The sequence below is a fragment of the Desmodus rotundus genome, chromosome 7 (genome assembly GCF_022682495.2).
Source record: "Desmodus rotundus isolate HL8 chromosome 7, HLdesRot8A.1, whole genome shotgun sequence".
NCBI classification, from domain to species: domain Eukaryota; kingdom Metazoa; phylum Chordata; class Mammalia; order Chiroptera; family Phyllostomidae; genus Desmodus; species Desmodus rotundus.
The window spans coordinates 109,099,487-109,121,946 of NC_071393.1; the positions used below are offsets into that span (position 1 = coordinate 109,099,487).

Below are 22,460 nucleotides of genomic sequence, written 5' to 3' on the forward strand. Positions count from 1 at the left end.
GGAATACTGACAGCTGGAGAAACTAAAGAAGTCTTTGAGGAGGAGAGGCCATGTGAGCTGGGTGCTGATCACAGGGAGTGATGATTTCATTGTCCATATAAACAATGTTTTATCAGGAAGTTTTCTCATGCAGATTTAAAAAAATCTAATGACCCTGTGAGACAGAAGGGGAATCTAATGACCCTGTGAGACAGTATTACTGATCTCAGTTGCAGTTAAACTAAGACTTAGAGATAAAGCTCCCTGCTCAACATCAGGGTGGCAAAGCCAAGGTTGAACTCATGTCTTCTGACAGTTCAGTTCATAATCTGCTCCATGGTACACCCACCCGGAACAAAAGTTCTTCCTTCTATAACATAGAGAGAGACTGATTGCTAACGGTCCATTTCTACCTTAGGATCTTTCCAGGAAAATGGGCTACTTCTTGCCTTTCTGGCCATTGAGAATGACCCACAAGGTTACCATGCTTATTTGAATCTTTCCTGCATATGGGAGAGCCAGGAGAGTGGAGGTTTTTAAAAGTGGTATTTGTTTAAATTCACAGCGTAGCCCTGGCTGGTGTAGCTCAGTGGATTGAGTGCAGGTCTGCGAACCAAAGGGTTGTCGGTTGATTCCCAGTCAGAGCACATGCCTGGGTTGCGGGCCAGGTCCCTGGTAGGGGGCATGCAAGGGGCAACCACACATTAATGTTTCTCTCCTTCTCTCCTTCCCTTCCCCTCTCTATAAAAATAAATAAAATCTTTTTAAAAAGTTAAAAAAAATAAATTCACAGTATAAAGATCTGAAAGTATCTTTGATAAATACTAAAAAAGCGAAAGGCATGAAAGTTACAAGGATAATACTGACTGCCTCAAATGTATGGCCACACACATAACCCTGAAAATGTTTAAAATGCACCCCAGACCTTGGAAGGCAAACTGAGAAAGATGTACTCACTCTTGGCGGGGATCAGCTCCCTGAAAGAACTCTGAGGCTATTTCAAGAAGCCCCTTGTGACCTGAAGAGAACACCTGTTCTCACACCTCACTTGGCTGAGCTGTAACCCAGAGCCCTTCTTTAATCCTTCCTTCAGGCATTTGGGAGTTCATCCCACACACACTCGCTGAACTTCTTACTTTGAGTCTAGTCTATGTGCTGACTACCAGGCTTTAAAGATCATTTTTCTGTGGGAAAGAAGCATATTACCAAGGAGATTATAGGGTCTCTACATTTGGCTGCTATCTCCATCCTTTTTGTCCACTGCTAACTTTAATATGATGATGCCATTATGAACACCAATTTAATCAACCAAATATTGCCTGAATGGACACTATGGGTGTACTCAGAACGAGATGGTCCTTTCTGCAAGGAGCTCACAGCCAGGCAGGGAATTTCAATGTTCCTCCCTGGCACACTGGAGAAATTGTTTTCTCCTTCCTGTGTTCCAGTTTTCTCACCTGGATAATAGGGAGTGAATTTCTCCAGCTATTAAGTGGTTGCCATCAAATATTTATTGAGAGCTTACCTTGCGCCAGGCACTAGACTTCACAAACACCGTTGCATGGAATCCTCAGAACAACCCTGTGAGGCAGCCTCTCTCATTATTCCAATTTTTTTAGGTGAGGAAACTGAGGCTCGAGGGTTCAGTGATGCGCCACAGTCCATCAGCCAGGAACCGAGAGCCAGGCTTCAAACTCGGGCAGCCTGGCTGAGAGCCCTTGCCCTTGGCCACCATGATCACAGCCCTGCCTGACCCAAGCCCTCTGCAGGAAGGAATGTGGAGATCAAAGGAACAGAGTGCTTATAAACAGTTTTTAAATCATCTGAGACAGATTCTTCCGCATCCCGCTCAACGCCAGGCAACAAGAACATCAAGAAAGGCAACAGGAAAGAAAGATGATCTATGCCGGGAAGCCAAAGAGGCCCTTTCGGGTCACAGTTAATCCAAGCCCGAGATTTCAGAACACAAACACACTGGGTCCCCAGCCTGCAGCAGACCCACATTTCCTCTGAGATCTCCAAGCTCCTTCCCCTGATGCCCACACCAAATCGGCACAGAGAGGAGATAAGGAAAGCCAGGTGGGGTCACTTTCCCAATACAAACAAGTGGCAGAGTCGGGAGGGAAATGCTTCTAATTCCCCAGCTCCCCTCTCTAAGCCCCACTATTTTTAAGGTCCCTTTTTCACACAGCACGCATCTATCTATTTATAGAAGAAGGGAAACCCCAATGTGTGGAATTGGAAGAGGGTTCCTTGCCAAAAGTTTTCCAAGGTGCTGCACTTTGATAACACTCTCCTCATAGCTGTTAAAGAGCGCGGGAAGCGTTATCACCTGAAAGCACCAGGGGCGAGGGTACCCCGGTTCTGAGCACTGTAAAGGGGTTACCCAGAAGCTCCCCCTGGACAGCACATCAGCGCCTCACCCTGTAATCAGGCTCAGCTGCTTGCTAAGTAACTGTGACCACATTCCTCTCTGGATGAGACCTGACTCCAAATAGCTTGGCTAGGGCAAGGGGCAGCAGGAGCTGCCAAGTGCCTGTCATTCCCAGAGAGGCGCGTGAGCGTGGCCGGGGTGGTGGACACACAAGCCAGGGTAGGTCATGTGAAAGGTACGGAGAACTGAGTGGTCATTGCTAAAATCGTCTGTAAGCAACTCCAAAAGCTTGCCATGCCTCGTTGTTCCCTAGTACATGGTAGCAATGCTCTTCATTCAGCAAGGGCTCGAGCCAGCTTCCAGAAAGAGCCGGAGGGTAGCATGCAGGCGATTTAGCACCAGAAATAGTAGACTAAGGTGACTTTGATCTGGGGAAGTGAACCAGGCAGTACAGCTTAGGGGTTAGGGGCATCTAGAGTTAAACTGCCAGGGGTAAACTCCAGAGTGAGCCATTCACTAGCTGGGTGGCCTTAGGCCATTATTTATACTCATCAAGCCTCCATGTCTTCATCTATAAAGTAGAGTTAATAATAGTCATCACCTCACAACACTGCTGTTTGGAGTGAATGAGATTATGCATTCAGAGTCTGTCACAGAGCGCCTGGCACGGACTGCAGCCCCGAAAACCTGTGGGCCACTCACACCGCACAGTCTGCTGCGGCTTCCACAACCCAGAAGAATGAGCTGTTAGTCTTTCGTTGTGTCTTCATTTCTCTGGTGTTAAAACAACCATTTCCCTCTCTGCTCGTGGCGCTTGAAAGCAGGGGACCTGCAGAAGTCGAGGGACTTTTTAATCATCAGAAATGTTACCCAGCACTTACATGGCATCCACAGAGCTCTCAGAGGGCTTGCCCTTTGAGGTATCTGTGTAGATCCTCAAAATGTTGAATGACAGATGTTTTTATATTGAAACAACCATCCTATACGTTAGTGCTTCTCAAGGCTATTACGTGCCAGGAGCCGGAGGAAGCAACCATCTCTCCCGAGGTCCAAGATACATCTACAGAGCAGATGCTCAGGGGAAGCATGGAGAGTAGCCATGTTGTTGCTGCTCCACATCTGTCATGCGACTCCCTCTTCTTTCCCCCCAGAGCAGGGGGAAAGATGTTTTTACTTCACTGGGGGATAAAACCAAATCAGTGTCTGAATGTTTGCCACAGTTCTTCACGACAGACAAAGCAGTAACTTCCTTACTACTTGGTCACAGCCCCATCACAATCCCTCGCTTTTTTTCCCCCTTATGCTAGAGAAAAAAAAACCATGGGAGTGACAGTCTGTTGAGAGTTAGTACAGGTTCCAGGCTTGCTCCGGCGGCCGCCTTCTCTGGATGCAGGCCACCAGCTGTCAGGCCAACCTGAGGAGCCGGGCTCTCAGAGTAGGTTTGCATAGAGAGGAAAACTGCCTGGCTCACCTCAGCAGCTGACGCACGGGTCAGCTGGCAGGCTTGCAGAATATCAACGTTCACCTTCCCTTAGCATTCGCCTGCGCCCCTTGACCCGAACTATTCTACCACCACCCACTCCCCTCCCAGAACAAAGCTGTGTTTTAGACCAGACAGGACCATTATTAATTTGGTGTATTTCCTTTCCACCAGTCTAATACGGTTTATTTGATTGTTTTTAATTAAAAAAGTGATATATGCCAGGCCTTTAGAAAATCCCAAGAATAACAACCACCAAAAAGAAAATCCCAACAAAAAGGCTGCCATTGAAATCCAACAAAAGCAGAGTCTACCCCCCCCCCCTCAAAATGTACACCCACACTGCGGAGAGAATCCTCATGAGAATCCCTCATGGCAATCCTCATGGGAATGTAAAAATGATGGGCTAGAAAAACCAAACTTCCTTTATTTTTCCAGTTTCCCTTGTGGGCCCGTGAATGAACGCCCGCAGTCGTGAACTGCCCACACTATTCCCATCCAAACCTTCTCCCCGCTTCCCAGGCAGCCAGACTGCTGGTGCTCACGTGTGGAAGGCTCTGGTCCCAACACACGACAGGAATCTGTACCTCCAACAGCAGACATTTGTAGAAGACCATGGCAGAAAACGGCGACGACAGGAGCAGCCACAGTCAGCAAGGCCTGGTACATGGGAGGCCCCGTGCTCAGCAGCATTCGTAGCTCGTGTCATTATCGGCACACTCCTGGAAGTGCTTTTCACTTTCTCCGTTTGATAAAGGGGGAAACTGAGGCTCGCAGAGGTTAAGGAACTTGCCCCGGGCCACACCGCCATGAGGAACATGTGGCGAAGTGTGACACATGCCTGCCTGACACTAGTCTGACAGCATGACTTTCGGATGAATTGTCACTAATGGCAAATTTCAACTTCGTTAACAGTTCAGGAATTCACATTAACTTTCAGCACGGCTTCAGTTGAAAAGAAACTTGAAGATGTGAAGGCTCCCCATAAACGTGTCCTATTTGTAAAGGTCAGATTTATGATTCTTCTCTCCCATTTCTAACAAAAATAGCCAGACATTTCCAAATACATCTACACCACATTCTAGGGGTCCCACCTTATCTAAGACCTCCCCTTGGTATTTAGAAAGCTGTGTAGCTCTTTTGTGGCCGCAGCATGCTACTTCAGATACGGAGAGGGAGCTGCTGGTCGGACAGCCTGTGCATTGCAGGTCACCAACCCAGCCAGACATGAGACCCATATAATGCTCCCTCAATAGACAGACAGACAGAGACAGACATGGAAAACGAGCAAAACACCGGGAAATGAAAGATCCAAAGTAACCTGTAACCAAACGAGCCCCGGACTGCCTGTAGGAAACGGACTCCCCTAAGCCCTGCCCATTATCTGGGCCTGGCAGAACTGGCCCGCTCCCCTCACTTATCTCGCTTTGTGCCCTACACAGTTCGCTACACCCACTGCGTGTGGACATCCTTATCAGAAAATGGCCACTTACCCAGCGTTTGCCTTTGAACAGAAGTAGCTATTTAGCCCGCCAAATGTCGATCCCTCCGTGTATGCCTATTGGTACAAAAATTACAAACACACACATACAGCTCATGGATGTAGAACAGGCACTGGCCACAGGGCACAAGGAGCGGGTCTCTGTGAGAACTGCCAACCTAGTCACAGGCTGCAGTCTCAGCCCTTCGACTGAAATGCCTGCCCCTCCCCTCTCCTCTCTGTCAACTAGAAAATGAGGAGAACAAACCCTGCTGCTCTGTGAATGAAAATTCGTTCATTCCACAAATATCTTCTGAGCGCTGTGCTCTCCAATTTGAACTGTTTCTGGACTGTAAGAGTCTACTGACGAAAATGAAAAGGCTGTGCGGCAGTCCGATCGCAGCGCTGGTCTCAGGTGACGGCAGCATCACCTGTTCCACAGACGTGCCAAGATGGAAGGGCCTTCGACAGTAGGGACTTACCCTTTTTTAGGGATCAGCGCCTCCCCCCATGTGTATCTGACACTGTGAAATGACCTCTGCAAGAGGCTCATCTACGCTCTTTACTTTTGAATCAAATTATTTTGACTCTTTTCAAAGTGTATCATTTTGGGTTTTTAATGTGTATGTGTTATTTGTTAAATATATTTTGTGGTCAGGCATTTTGAACCAATATTGATTTTTTAAAAAATATAGTCTATATTTTATGCATAAAGTAGGCAGATCATGCAGTTGCGATGAAATTCGGATGGCTTCGGGGTGCTTAAAAGATTGAAACCACCACTGTAGAGCACTGTTGCAACCACAGCCTACAGTACCTAGGGAAACACTAGATGCTACATTCCTGTATCACCCGCCGTGATCACAGTGAAAGCAGAGAACTGTTACTCCTGACTTGTGGTAACTCGATTATAATGCATCGGGATGACTGGAATTCCCTTCTCCCTACACAGAGAAGCCTGATCTCAACAACAGAACAAAGCCTACATGGTAATTAAAAACCCTGCCCCAGGAGTGGATTGCAGAGTGGACCTCATTCTCCTTAAACCCTTGCAAGGGTCAGGAAACATTAGGGGTGGGAGAGAAAGAGGGAGTAGTAAAGCCCCTCAGAGCTGGGTGTATGTATTACAAAGGCTATGTGTACAAGGGCTGGCAGGCCGCACACTTTGCAGAGCATGTTTGGCTAAAGGGGTCTGTCCAGACAATGCACAGCTGCAGGACGTCTGTGCAGGTACAGAGGGGGTGGGGACCCTGCAAGGACAGCTGAATGCACAGGTTGTATTTGTGGCTGGATGAAAGCACAAGGCAGATAATTGTGTGCACCTGTGTTGTGGCAGCTGAATAATTCAATTAATATTTATTGAGCACCTGCAGGGCTCGTGGCCACATACCATGGGGAAAGAAAGCAGTGTCTCCTGCCTTCAAGGAACTCACGATCTCATTACAATAAGACATGACAGGGAGCTGATATAACCGAGTATACTTGAGCACATATGTACCAAATATACATGCATGGCTTGTTTAAACTGGGTCTAAACATATATCAGAAATGACCTTTGTCTCACTGACCCTCCCCATTCTTGGGTGCTGACCGCAAGAAAGAAGTCAACTCAACAACAGATTCCAATCTGCTCTAGGGTTTTGCTGATAAGGTGAAAAGGAACATCAAGAGCTCTGGCCATGCCTCAGAGCAGAGAAATTGCATGTCTGGAGAGAGAGGCACTGGCCCAAAGCATGGATGTCAAAGCCCAGGGGGCTCTGCAGCCAGCCCACTAAGCTATCAGGACCCAATCACCTACCAGTAGTGCCTCCATCCTCACATTTCTTAACAGCCATAAAAGCCACTTGTCTACGTGTAGCATCACACCTCGGGGTGTGATTTCCCCAGTCTTTCACAAGCTTTGCAGCCTAAAGCATAGCCAGTGTTTGGACAGGCATCCAGTCCTAGAGGATTTCCAGTCCAGAAAATTAAAATAGAATTTCACTAGGAAATAGTGATCCAACTTGGCTACTGTTGGTCTTCTCTCCTAAAACACACTGAAGCCCAAGATCCTGGCCACATGAGGAAGAATGTTCCATCCACGTGAAGGAGAATGGGCAGAACATATATGCACACAGCCCTTTTCCAAGTACAGTACAGATTTTCACCAAGAGGATCCTAATGTGGACATCTAGGGGAGATTTTTCCAATCTGTCTCCAGTGGGGGTGGATGAGTGAATATGGGAAAGCCTGTTCACCCATCCTTCAGAGACCTTGCCTGGCTGGTGATAACTCCATCAAGCTACTCTGGCTTTGAATCGGAACATTAACTCAGAAGTGGAAATCTGGGGCCAGGAGAAACAATGAAACCCTTAAGTCAAAATAGCAAGCAGGACTCAAGAGAGCCTGTGATGAGAGCATTTACTTCCCTGAGACAGCGAGCCAGCTGGGGGGAAATGCTGACCTGTTATATTCCCTTCTTTTTCCAGCCAGATTCTAAATAAATCACTTGAAACTCACTCCAGAGTTCATGCCTAACAGGGCATCCCACCCTTCCCTGTCACAGCAGCCAGCACAGACCAGCTCTTGGAAAGAAGTGTGCCTTGTTTCCTTGATGTTGAGACCAAGGGAGGCACGCCTCCAGGTCCTCCACAGCCTCGACCAGGTGGTCACACCCATCCTTTACCTTGAAAGTGCCTCTCATTCCTCTCATCTGTGTCCTCATAGTTATACTGATCACGATGTTTGAGACCACGCTGAAATATCTCCTGGGAATAGAGACATCCATGACCTTGTTTGAGAATCTCTTCCGGTGACTCGCTGCATCACATTTATAAGTTTTATGTTTCTCTTTTATTCTTTTTACTGCACTTAAATCTACTTTTTAACAAAAAGTAACAACTAAATGATGGTCCCTCCTATTTTGCCTTCATTACAAAGATAGAAATCTGATTATGGGCACACACTAGAAGTCACACTCACTCTTTCCCTCTTGCTTGTTAACAACACAGTCCAAATACCTCCAGCTTTTCATTATGGATCACGTTTTAAAATCACGTTCATTTTTTTTGCTCTCATTAATACCTCCTGATTCCCCTCACGGCTCTCTAACTAGGAACTCCCAAAGAGACTCAGCCCTAAGTAATGAGCTGCCCAGATGTTGAGAGGATGACCGATTTGGTCCTCTCTTGCTGATGGCAACGCTTTCAATATTGTTAGTACATCACTTAGTCATTCTCGGGTCCTGGTTTAAATAGGTAGTTAAGACAATGGCACAATGAATCTTCTCAGATATTAACAATATTAACGTAAATTAAATAGGTCAATCGTTGTGCGTATTACAGTTCCTGAATTACTGAACTACAAGGCACCTGCACAAATTAGCCAGTCTGTCTCAGAACTTAGCCACTCACTCACTTACATGCACAGAGTCCGGCTGCTCTCACATTATTTACTACTTTCCCGTCTATGAGGTATCAAGGCAGCTTTTGGTGTAATTATGGCTTACAGGGGAATTCCACATCTTTGAAAACACATTTTGAAATTAGAAAAATGGAAAAATAAGGGGCTACTTGTAAAGTAGCCTCGTAACTTGTTTATGTTAATTTTTAAAAAAATCAGTTGACTTTTAATGAGCACCTACTATGTACATGCACCATGCTAGGCACTGTGAAGGATACATCCATCCACTCACAGAGCTTCCAGTCTAATTTAAAAGACATCATATGGATCATAAACCCCTATCTGCAACAATTCTGAAATTCACACAAGTCTGAAAGCATGAAGATATTTGTAACTCATTTGCTGGTGAAGTTTGCCCTGAACTGAGGTTAGGTTAAATTTATTCTCTTCATTTATCCTCCTTCATATAAATGTAAGTTTTACTGCAAAAATAAAAACATGTTGATTATAAGATGCTGCCCCAAACACTTTATAATGCTTCCAAGTCTAAAGAACTCTTAATTCCATACACATATTCCCTAATGGCTTCAAATAAGATGACCACGGACCATGGAAACAACCAAAGTTACTGCATCCCCTGAGTGAGGGGTTAGGCGAAGAGTGGGTTAAGCCCAGTTACTCTCTCAGTTCTCAATCCCGTTATTTATTTTTTATCCTCACCTGAGAACATTTTTTTCATTGCTTTTAGAGAGAGAGGAAGGGAGGGAGGGAGAGAGAGAGAAACATCAATCGGTTGCCTCCCATACACACCTGGACCCGGGATCCAACCCGCAACCCAGGTACATGACCGTGAACCGAACCCACAACCCTTCAGGGCACGAGACAATGCTCCAACCAACTGAGCCACTGGCCACGGCGGTTCTCAGTACCTTTGAAAATCTACCCTGCAAGTGACAAATGTGTGTCGCAGCAATATTTAAATAACTTAATCCCTTGAAAAAAGATACAGACAATGGCAACAATATAGTTGGAAATTTTGGTTCCATTTTATTAAAACTTGGACATTTGAACCTAACCCAACCCCAGAGAAAGCAATGTTGGTGCATCTCCTCTTTAAGAGCAGAACTTACATTTTCACCTCCTGGATGGAATCTCGCGCAGGTCATTCTCCTGCTCTAATGTCAGGGACTCCCATCTCAGTCACTAGTTAAAGTGACCCTCAGAGTAAAGAGCTGTCTTCATTAACTGAAACTCACCGTTGTTACCGCTATAATCAGGAGGCCAGGGAGAGGGGCTACGTGGTCAGTAACCTCCCGCTCACCTTCAGCAGTCAAGGAGAAGCCCCTCAGCTCCAGACTGACCCCAGGTGCCACAGTTACAGATCCCTGGTCTAGAGTACTAACCCACCTCAGGCCATAAGGGCTCTAACTCAGAGACCAAGTTTCGCATAACCCGGGGGCTTGGGGCATTCACGCTGCACGTGGCAGGGCCTGAAGCCACAGTTGGGTTAGTACTCTAGACCAGGAGAAATCAGACGACAGCTCCCAGCCTGTTTTTGTACAGCCCAACAGCTAAGAATAGATTCTACACTTTTAAAGCACTGTAAAACAAACAAGAATATGCGCAGTGATCATACGTGGCCCACCAAGTCAAGAATATTTACAGAAAACTTTTGCTATTTAGAGAAAAAGTCTGCAACTCCCCCCACCTCCCTCCAGTTTCTCATCGGTGAAGAAGGCAGGGAGAAGGATTTAATGTTTTTGTTTTAAAGATTTTGTTTTTAGAGAGAAGGGAAGGGAGGGAGAAAGAGAGGGAGAGAAACATCAGTTGGTTGCCTCTCACAGGCCCCCAACCAGGGACCTTGCAAGCAACTCAGGCATGTGCCCTGACCAGGAGTTGAACCAGCAACCCTTTGGTTTGCAGGAAGACGCCCAAATCACTGAGCCACACCAGTCAGGGCAGGATTTAATGTTTAAATGACCTCTAAACATCGGGCACCATGTTTGACCATATGTGATAGCAAAGTAAGGGCCTTCCCAGACCACGCCACACACGCCTGTGGATGGTCACTGTGGAATCCTATCTTGGAACTCTCCATCAGGATTTAGAACTAACTGATTCAATCTGAAATTTATTTTAAAAACAGCCACTTTTTCTTATAGTACATTTCCCCCCATTACACCAGTACACACACGAGTGCAAACACCTCCAGGTTTCAGGTCCCTCCCCGGGGTCCACTCACCAGCCAGGCTGCCTTCAAAGCCCAACACTCGAGCAAAGCACTCAGGCCCCTCCCCAGTAAGACTCCAGTCGTTGGGAGCAGCCAAACAGGTGGAACACCGGAACTTCCTATTTCCTTCTCGTTCTTTAGGTTACTGGTCTGAGTGAACACTGTGAAGAAACCGAAGTAATTTTACAGGGACCCCAGCCTTCCCCTCGTCTCAACGGCTGCCTTTCTCAATGCCAGCACAGTTCTTTCTGCCCTGGCTCCCCCTTTCCCTTCCCCCTGCCAAACTCTGTTCTGAGGGACCAACAACGGCCAGAGTTTAATGTGTTCCTACCCTCACTCAACAAGTGACAGTCCGAGGACCAGATAATTCAATATGGCTGTTGAGATACTGGAGATAGAAGAAATCTTAAACACAGGGCTAAGCCGGCCCTGGTCTGTTCGTCTCCCTATCTGGATGTCATATTCCTCCTAAAGCTGACACGCTGTCTTGGGAATAATAACCTCCTTCCCACAGAAATGTCCAGTGAGACCCCGGACTGGATGCGGCTCTTTCTCCCTTCCCCAAAGAGGCCTGACCCTGGGCTCCCCATGTCAGTTCTGTCCCTGCTGGTCTTATAGAATTTCCACCAGCTGGGCTGGGCCCAGAAAGCCACGTGGGTGGGAGGAAACGTCCTCAAGTTACTCCTCAGCCCATCCTCCAGGGTGCCGGGAGGCTCAGTCCCTGCTGCAGGCCGAGGCCAAGTCCTTCATTGAGGGGAAAACTGAGAAACTTGGTGTTATTTCCTGCTGGACAAAATAACAGCGCTCCCTCAGCCAGACACTTTCCTACAAATGCGTTCTCTGTGCGCGGAGACAGGCTGGCAGAGAAGGGCTGCTGAGCCCCTCTGGTGGGCCTGGCTCCCTGACCACCCCTTCAGCAAGTGGCGCCTGAATGAGATCATCCTTGGGGCCCTTGCCCTTACTTTATGGCGACTCGCCAGAGAGCAGGCACCTCTCACAACCACTCTGTGGTCAAATGACAGCAGGGACGCCTGGAACCAGTTGGCTCAGTGGAAGAGAAGAGCAGCCCGGATGCTCCAGTAACCGGGGAAAGCTTCCCAACCAGCAGAACACTTGGAGGAGTGACGGATCTAACAAGAAAGCAGCAACAGCTTGGGGGAGGGGTGGGGGGAGGGAGGGAGAGAGGGTGAGAAGGAGAGAGGGAGAGAGAGAAAGGAAAAGAAGGGGGCAAGAGTGTGAGAGAGAGAACAAGGTGTGTATAAGAAGAAAAGTTTGGCCCTGGCCAGGTCGCTTGGTTAGAACATCGTCCCGATAGCCAAGGTTGCAGGTTTGATTCCCGGTCAGGGCACACAGGAGTAGTAACCTGTGAATGTATAAATAAGTGGCACAACAAACTGATGTCTCTCTCTCTCTCTCTCTCTCTCAAAATCAATAAATAAATATTAAAAAAATAAAGAATAATAAGAAAGTCTGGGTAGTTCAAGAGGCATGCACCCACAGGGAGACCCTGGCCCATCACCAGAGGGAAACTTGCACTAAACACTATGTCTTACGAAATACAAAAATGACACTCTGAAAAGTTAGTCTTTATGGTTTGGGGAGATGGATTGTATTAAATAAAGTATTTCTATCACAAGTCATCGTCGTCCCTCATGTTCTAACACTACATAACTGGCCAAAGAAAAGTGTGACCTCTTCTTAGTAAATGGCCTCTGAACTTGAATTTTCCACACAATTTCTTTTGCAGCCACTGGGATCACAAAACCCAGGACCCCCCCCCCCACCACCCCCCCTCAAAGCAAGAAATCAGGGGACTGTGATGACTGTCTGCCTTAGAGGGGACCGCCTGAGCCCTACCCTTCCGGTCTCCTTTCAAGCAACACCAGGCAGGGCTGGAGCAGGACCCTGGTTAGGACGCCTGTACAGGGACACTGAGAGACTCAGGCTGGGGTGCTGGGCAGAACTGCGGAAGCACTGGCCAAAGCCCAGGCTCTGGCCTGAGGAGTGAAGCCTGGCAGATGGCAAGGACACACATGGCCCACCCAGCTGGCCTCAGCCTCCTTGCCTGGTTTAGGGGAGGGAAGCAAAGGAAGCAACCTGCTCATGCCAGGTCAGGAGCTCCCATGGGCTTAAGGAGGCAAGTAAAGCCCAGGAGGCTGTCTCTCCAGGCTTCCTGCTTCAGGACCAGACAGGACTGCTGCTGTTCTAGAAGGCAACTCACCTCCTGGGAGAGGAGCTTTCTGATGTTCACATTACAAGTTCTGCCAAGAGCCCTTCCTGAACCTCCTCACCCGGACTCTCCACAGCTGCCATCTGAGAGGGAAGATCCGGTGGGAGGGAGGAGCCCACAGCCAAGTTCGTTCAGACTATCCAACTTTCTCTGCACTGCTGACCTGCCTCTGAGCCATCTGCTAAGCAAGCTCAGCATGACGTCCCTCAAGAGGCTTAGCCAAGTTCAGCAAGGGAGCAAGAGTTGCTGGGTTTTGAAAGGAAAATTTAGTCTTGCTATTGACTTTGGGAGACTCTAAGCAAGACATTTCTCTTACTCACAATGCTTTCTGTCACTTGAAAAGGAAGAGATCATACTAGCCAACCTGCTCCAAAAGGATTAGCAGGAGCAAATGTTACAAAGAAAATGTCTTGGGTTTTCTAATCCTTCCATCCCGGGCGATGAAATGTTTCCAGGGTTTATTATGCCTGTCTGTACAGGAGTTCAAAACACCTCAAAAGAAAGGGGCCCTGCCTAAAGGGCAGGAGTCCTCCAGAATTCAGTCCCTGCTGGGCACCAGAGGAGGGACCACTTGGCTCCAAGTGTGGGACAGCCACTGTTGAGAGGCCACAAGGGTTGCTGGCACAAGAGATAAAAAGTGAGCTGGTGTGGTTATTGACATGCTTTGGGAGCTCGGACAAGTTCACTACCTGTGTGTGCAGGGAACAAAGTTCTTAGTTTTCTTTTGAGACTCAAAAAAAAAAAAAAATTGAGTCCATGTTTTCGTTTCCTAACCATTTGTCCACGTGGTGCAGTGCATCGCCATGAAGGACTACCACAAGACACACGTAATTCCCAAGTGCAAAGTATGAAACCCAACAGTGCAGCATGCCCTCTGCAAGCGACCCAAGTACAGACGCTTGGTGGTGGGGGGACCAGGAAACCACTACCACCACACTCTGCAACGGGCCCTCGAATGCACTGGGGAACTCTTTGCTTAGAAACCCTGTGGTACACATGTGCAACGATAATAAAGCCACAAAGAGCATCATCCCTCAACTCAGTTGCTGGACCTCAGAGAGCAAAGGAAACCAGATTCGGAGAACCATTTGCACTCCATGGGAACAGCAGTTCTCTGGAAAATACAAATTATTTCTAGTACATGGGACTTCAGGGAGACATCTCAATTCTTGTCCTGAATTTTTGTTTTATTAATTATTTTATTTACCACTGCCAGGAACGGGAGAACCATTAGTTGGCAAAAATATTTATGCTCCATATTTTGCATCACTCTAGGATCCACGTCTAACAGGACCTTGAATGCACTGATTCTTTGACTTCTTACAACACCTAATGAGACCGGCTGAAAATGAACAAATCTGCTAAAGAGAAATCCAGCAATAATGACAGGAAGTAGCTGTCCGTTTTGGTCTCCGACCATCTGCCAGTCATCTGACACATTTTTATCTAGTCCATAGCACAATCCAGTCTGCAAGGTGAGGTATCATTATTCCCCATTTTACTGGGGAAGAAAATGAAGATCAAAAAGATTAAATTACCTGCTGAGGTCACACAGGTAGTAAGTGTTGGAATCTGGATTCAAAGCCAGGTCAGACCGTAGCCAAAGTATGTCTCTCTCTGCCACACCACAGGGCAGGAGTTTCCACTAGAAATGAAGTCACCTCTCAAGGAATGGAAATTTACTATCGCAGTACAGTAAACTGTACTGAGAGTGAGGATGTGTACCAGGTGACATCGGGCAAAGGAGCAGCTGTCTGAAGCTTGGTTTGAATTCAAATCCTTTCAAGGGTAGGGTGAGGGACTTGGGGAAGCAGTCGTTTTAATATATTTTGCAGATGAGACTAACGCAGAAGCCTGCAGACACTAACAAGGGCACCATCTAGAGAGGGTGGAAACTTGATCAGGGATAAAATGAGATCAAAGTCAGGAGCAGCGGGAGGCCCTTCTGAGGGAGGGGAAGGCGTACAGAGCCTGGACACTCGGGGCGACTGGAAGAGGGGAGAATTCGAGGGGAAGCTGCAACTGGACACCAAGTTGGAAGAGGAAGGAAGAAGGGAAGAGAGAGGAAGGAAGGACAGATAAAAAGCAAAACGAAATGGCTGTGTAATTTGGCCTAAGTATATTTCATAATAAAAGGTGGGTGCCTGGGCCCTGCCTGGGAGAAAGGACAGGTGACTGACTCCTCTGGGCAGTGAGAGAGGTCTTGCCCTATTCTTTGGGTCAGGAGAGAATGGAAGGAGTCACGGAGCTCAGCCTTCCGCGCCCCCAACAAACTTGACCTCGTTTTACTAGCCCCCTGAGCTTGAATAGACCACCCGCCACTACAGTTCAAAACTAGCGCCATATTACTGGCTAGAGAAAAAAGAAAACAGAACCACATGAAAATGAAAACAACCTAATTTGGCATCATTTAAAGACTGGTTAAACAAAGTGTGGTTCCTCCATGCAACGAAAGAATTTTGAATGAAGAAAATCTGTAGATATGTGTGTGTGGAAAAATGACCCTGTGGATTGCTGAATAGAATAATGTAAACTGTTAAATCATATTCATACTATAAACATTGTGTAAAAATTAATAGCAAGCACATATTTTATTAGTATATGTGTTTTTAATAATTTGGAAGAAAATGTATCAAATTATAGCGAATGATTACCTAGGGCAGCGATTTTCAACTGGTGTACCGCAAGAATTTTAAAAATATGTGGTACCTGAGTATTTAGTCAGGGGCACTGACCTCTTTTCCCTTAGATTGTCAAATAAAAAAATGACAACAGCCAACACAACAATAGCCATCCGGTGTGAATGAATCAAAATCTGTTTTTTCTGTCAGATGGGCAAAAATATATATTTTGGTGTGCCACAGAATTTTAGTAATTAGTTTATGTGTACCATAAGATGAAAAAGGTTGAAAATCACTAATCTAGGGGATAGGAAGGTGAAAGATGAGAACTTTCATTTTCTATGGTCTGTATCTCAGCAATATTTTATGTTAGTAAAGCTTTGTATTACCTTTGTAACTAGAAAGGAAATAAAAAAGAGAAAATCTTAAGTGTCCCGAAAAGATGACGAGTAAAAAGTTTTCTCCTGCCTCAGATCAATGACAAAAAGTAAAATTGCCAAAAACAAGTCAGATATGACCCTCTAAACAAATACTTCACATTCATAGAATTATAGCAAATGTAGCCTCATCCCTGGGCTTCTGCTATTCCCGAAAGTAGAGTTTGGGATGGCAGGAGCTAACCTTCCTAGCAAAGGGCCCTCTTGTTCATTGGGCATCAAGGAAATCCCCCAGTGACATGAACCAAGCAAAGAAAGTGCATTCACACCCAGAGAGCTTTCAGGAAACAGGATCCTCTCTTATCACCATCAACAAGGAGACTCATCTTTCACCAACTCATTGAATGAGCCCCTTTGTTTCCCCTAAAAGATCATCATATATTCTTTCCCTGCTGCTACAGAAAGTCCAGGTGCCCCAGAATTCAGCACTGAGAGGCACGGAGGAGTCCCAGTACAAACTTACTCATCCACATTTCAGGAGGAACAGGAGCCGAGATGGCAGGGTACTGAGAAAAGGGAGGGGCAAGAGTGTGAAGGTAGGTTTGTCACATGCATCAAACACAGGTGTGTCACATGCATCACAGGTCCCACCACAGATCATTTAAAAAGGAGAGAGGAAGGATGCTGTGGGACAGGGACAGGAAGCCCTTCCGTGTGTTGACAAGTACACACTGACCCGTCATTCTCTGTGACAGGCGCTGGTGAAATAGTCAACATAAAGTCTCTGTCCTTCAGGATCGTAGAGTCGCTCGAGCCTGTGGGACAGGTGGGATGCCACTGTGTTGCCCATCACGGTGCCTGCATGCAGCAGGGACTTGACGACTGTTCACGAGCTCACTGTTATCTGGGTCAGGGCGCAGGTGCCGACTGGCTGCCCTAGCACTGGTCGCTTTCCTGCCTCCCAGAGACTTCCACCACCCACCAATCCTTTCTCATCCCTTCTTACCTTCTCATCCCAACTTGCTTTCCAAGGGTCCCCACCCTGTCAGCCCGTAACTCACATTCTCTACCACACAAAACTTCCCTTGACCTGTCTCGAACCATCCTTTTTCCACCACGTTCTCGGAAGAGCCGTCTGCATTCACTCCCTTCTCCTCCCCACCACAGCTTCACTCTAATTCCTGATAACCAAATTGTACCCTCCACTGAGACTGCTCTCGTGAGGGTCACTTGAGCCTCTCACAAAGCGAATGGCCTCCTCCTAGGCTTTCCTCTCATCCTTCTACTGCATTAGATACTATTAACCATCCTTTTCTGGAAGCTGCATTTCCATTTCTCTGGATTCCCTTGGTTTTTCATTCTCAGTATAATTTTACATCATGATCTCATTTTCTAGATCCTCTTCCTCTATCCATCCCTTAAATGTGGGCATTACTCAAAGTTCAAGTCCATTCGCTTCCCTCATGGGACCCTCTCCCCTCGCTGTGCTGACGGAGAATTGTCAGAACAGCTCCCCAGTCCCTGGCCCTCCTGGGCTCCAGATTGGCTACGGCAACTCCACTAAAGCTTCCTATTGAACATGCTGAACTTTTACTTTATACCCTCTCCCCACCCTCAAAACTGCTCCTTCTTTTACAACAGAAATCTCAGTGAATTAGTAACACTAACCTCCCAGATACCTGAGCTAGAAAACCCTAAGTCATACTCATCAGCTCTCTCCTCTTCCCTTCTGCACCTTTGGGCACAGGCCCCTACAAGTGCATTTTGAGGACATGCAAAAATGCTTTAAGACGTGAACAAAATTGGCACCAAAGTGTAAAATTAATACTGTAGACTTAAAATTAAGAATAATTCCAAAATCCCTTCAAATGCTTTTGACAGGAAAAACATTATATGTAAGGTAGGATACTGGTAAATTTTAATACCTTTGGGCCTTTATGTGACAGGCCCCACAAAAGCCGACAACGGGTCAGTCCTACCTCACACAGAAGATTCAGAGACTTCTCAGAACCTCTTGGACTCGCCTCCTCCCTTCCATTCCCATTGCGCTGGTTTCAATCCCCTTCCTCCCTTCGTTATACTTCGGTGGAGTGTCCTAAAACATGGCTGATAGCACATCACTCTCCTGTCCAAAAATTTTGATAGTGTCCCCAGGATCTGAAATACAGCCATACCTCTGTGCTCATCGGCTTCAGAACTCATCAAACCCTGTACTCATCACATTTTGAAGAGAAAAAAAATATTTTGGGACTCGTCACATTTGCTAGAATTTGTATGAGTTATGACGCCGCCCTGAAAGAGAAAATGCTTCATCGTTCAGTACTCGTCGGGTTTGGCACTCGTCACAAGTTCTAGAATGAATTAACAACGAGTACCGAGGTACCACTGTATAAACTACAAGCTTTTCATATGGCATTCAAGGCCTGCTACAATCTAGCCCCAACCTACCTCTTGGGCCCCTCCACCAACACATGCTCCCACTCTTCCTCTGCTGCAGCCACACCAGACTCGTTATATCCCACGTGCCTCCACTTTTCCATGGAATGCCCTCTCCCCAAGTTGGCCAGTGGAAAATCTGCACTTGTCTCAAAAGGATCAGTTTAGTTGTCATTCCTCAATGAAGGCTACCTTCCTAGGATCCTTAGCCCCAACCAGTCCCAGCTTCCTAGAGACGGTGGAACAGTTTCCACAAATCCACTCACCTCACTCTGCCTGTGTTGTGTTACACTCAGTCTCCTGCGTGGCTGTCCCCACTGCAAGACCATAAAGCCTCTCAAAAGCAGAGGGCTGTGTTTTAGTCAATTGTCTCTATGTTTCCCACACAGCCAGCACATAACAGACAACAATGCATCCTGAGAAGTAGCCACCTCCTGTCCCTTCTCCCCATGCCATCTGTCTCTGCTCCACTGCTACTTGGTCCTCTGTGTCATTGCTGCCTATATAGTGGACCCTTAGCTAGGTCTAAACCAGGAAATCTGGGAAGCTATGAAAAACGCTTAGCTTCAGATCCACCATAACCATTCTTCTTTGTGGCTTAGAGTTTAGATGGTGAGAAAGAGCATAGGCTTTGGGGTCAAGAAAGAGCATAGGCTTTGGGCTCAAATGTGCAATCTGGCATTTAGTTGACTGTGTGACTTTATGCAAAGTTGGCTTGACAAGCCCCAACCTCCTCATCAGTAAAAGGGGAATTACATCTAACTCAGTGGACTGTTGTGGGAAGTAATTGAGTTAAGGCAAGTAGAGTCCCAAGCATGGCACCTGGCACATAACAGAGGCACATAGTAAGTAGCAGCAGGAAACAGGAAGAGGGTCCCAGATTTCTCAAACCATTGGACCTTATCGGAAGTCATTTCCCTCCCTGGATGCTCATATAAAACAGGAATTCTTACACTGACATCATAAATTCAGGATTCAAACTCCATGGTGCTGCTTACGTCTTAAACTCATCACAGAGAAGTAGAAGGAGCATAAGATACTATGCAGCTGTTAAGAATGAAAGAGGTCAATCTTACATCCTGATACAGACAGATGTCCGAAGTGTTTCATCATTAAGTGAAAAGGGCAAGTTGTAGCACTGCGTGAAAAATAAACAGCCACAATATACATATATATGCACATGTGTGTGTATGTTATATATATACATGCATGTACACATACACTAACACAAACACTTACATACTTAAATATCTATGTGTGTATGTTTGCCTCTGCCTAGAAAATCTCTAAGGGATATACGAGAAATTATTAATAGTGGTTACCGCTGGTAATGGGTCTACAAGTACTATTTACACTCTTCTGTATGGCTTGAATTATTTTTACTGTGGGTATACGTTCATGTTATAATTTTTTAAAACCTGTTTTTAAAAGCTGTGGAGAAGGAGGAGGAGGGGGAGAGACAGGGAGGGAGGAAGGACTAGGTCATGGATCAAGAGACCTGAGTCCCACTTAGAGTCCTACAGCTGACTAACTAACTCTGTGACCTCAGGCAAATCACCTCCCCCCCCCCCACCCCCCCCACCCCCACCCCCCCCCCCGCCCCGTGGATCTCTCCCTCATTGTAAATTAGGGGAGTTGAATCAGACACCCTTCTGAGATTTCTAGGTTATTAGATGATGTCTGTAAGGTGCTCCAAGTACATTTTATCCATAAAACATCTCTCTCTCAGACTTTTTGATGCTTTAAGCATCAGGATTTAAAAAAAGAAAAATACACTATTTCAGTTTTGACCTTCCTCACACTTCAAGGAGAAAGCACTCCCACCGTTTTACAGATACAGAAACCAAGTATAGACTGTAATGATCACTTGCTCACCAAATACACACTGCTCCCTGGACTCTGCTGTTTGCAAAGAATTATGACGCCAGGAGCTTTATAGCTCCCAGTTCATTCCGTGCCTCTTCCGCAGAGGAGGCACAAGGCTTATGCAAAACAAGCAGAAGGCACTGTTTGCTGGAGACGGGGTGAGATGTAAAGTGACTTCCTCTGGGTCAGAGCCTATAAACAAAGCTCACTCCCAGCACACTTCGGAAGTATTGCACCCTTGGGATCAACTCCGCGTCCCTCTCCCCACCTGGACTGAAAGCTTCACCTTGAAGATGCATTTCACTGCAGTCATTTTCTGAGCGTTTTCTGGGTCACAAGCAGGGAGAGCAGCTAAACCGAGGCTGCCGACAGAGTTGCTCCACTGAGGGCACCGTACTGAGTTAGCCGCTCTGCCCACCCAGCTCACTCAGTGCCTGGCCAGTCGGGTACTTTTCCAGTCTCCTGGGCAAAGTGACTTCACAGCGCTTTGGAAGCAAACAACCTCATTTGTCCTCATAGGAGCAGGCCTCCGCCTTGCAGAGAGTACGGACTTCCTTTCCCCAGAACAGTCCGCTTTGGTTCTACCACAGCATCTCATTCTCTGTGCCCGTAAACACCCCCACTCTCCTGACAACTTCCCACACAGAGGGACCCTCCTGCTTCAGACTTTAGATGAATGTCTGGACATCAAGACTGCCCAACAGTGGCAGAAAGCACGTAAACAGAGTGCTTATATCCATCTTGCAAAGAAAGGCAGAGCCTGATCCACTGGCCCTAACAGTAGCCTCGATTTTAAATAAGAAAATCCCAGATCAGAGCACAGTTAAATACTACAAAGTAAACCAACCCTGAAAATAAAAAGGACTGTTCACTCAAAAAACGTGCAGCCAGACCATGAACCAGTACTCAGCCTGTGCGTAACCTCTGCTGTGGCCCCTAGTAATCCTTGATGCGGCAAAATCTTCACTGGCATCTGTTGCATTCTAGAACGTCTAGAAGCTGCTATTAGTTGAGCCCGCTCTCACTGTCACCTCTGGATCAAGTTTGCTGACTGATGTCTGCTTACCACTGAACTCATTATGCCCCTTGGCATTCACGGGGGCTTCAGTTGTCTTGGCTCAGTCCCTTTATTTGTCTCTCTACCCTCGGGTCCCTCACACAAGGCCTAACGTTGTCCTCTGCCCTTCTTTATCCTAGGCACGTCTTTCCAAGACCTTCCACTCATCAGTTCATCTCAGACCCCCTCCACATATTTATAAAGGCCTAGCAGCTCCACTCACTGCCTTTAGAAGCTAAAAACCAGCCGTCAATCACTGCGCACAGAACGCAGCAAAAGGAGAGAGCAGTGAGATTGCAGTGGGAGTGTATCCCTGACAGAGAGTTTTGTTGGGAGAAACAAAACACGCTCAAAGGCCTGAGCAAGCAATATTCTGGTGAGTCCAGTCACTGGTGAAAGTTTTTGTTCCGGTAAGGCAAAAACGGGGGCAGGACAAACCAACAAATAAGCGCTAAAGTATTTTCCAAGGTACTTTCTACTTTGACATGACTTAAGCACAAACAAAAGAGGATAAATGCACCCAGAAATAAAACAAAACCTCTGTATAGGGATTTTTGGTCTCTCTTCCAAAACGCCTTTCTTAGTTCTTCACCATTATAAAACAGACCATGTGTATACGGTCTGAAACACCCACTCAAAGAGCCTTTCATAGCTGCATTCTGAGGGTCAGCCTCAGACATTCACTGAAAAATGAGGTGGGAGGGACTGTATTCTGGATGAATAACTAAATTTTTCTAGCAATAGACCTACTCTGATGAAGTTAGTTTCAGAATCAGCTGTCATTTTCCCCTTTGATAAGTGGAAAGCCATTGGGGACTATTGGGGTGGGAAGACAACCTCCACTCAGGGAGAAAGCATCCCTCGTCACTTTGTCTGCACCCCATCAACAGTGAGCACCTCCCATTACTTTCAGTACTGAATATTCTTGACGCTTCCCCTATCACCCAAC

General features: G+C 46.6%; 1 protein-coding gene across 2 annotated transcripts in view; it reads right to left on the reverse strand.

The window, feature by feature from the left end:
• SPTB (spectrin beta, erythrocytic) overlaps positions 1-22,460 on the reverse strand; it is a 114,833-nt gene that overhangs the window by 78,824 nt on the left and 13,549 nt on the right. The window contains exon 1 of one of the 2 annotated variants that reach the window (XM_071222008.1): positions 7,979-7,997. The exons of the other annotated variant lie outside the window; for it this stretch is intronic. The gene's annotated coding sequence lies outside the window, so the exon portion shown is untranslated. Of the gene's footprint in view, positions 1-7,978; positions 7,998-22,460 lie in introns of those variants that run through there. 2 annotated transcript variants of the gene reach the window in all.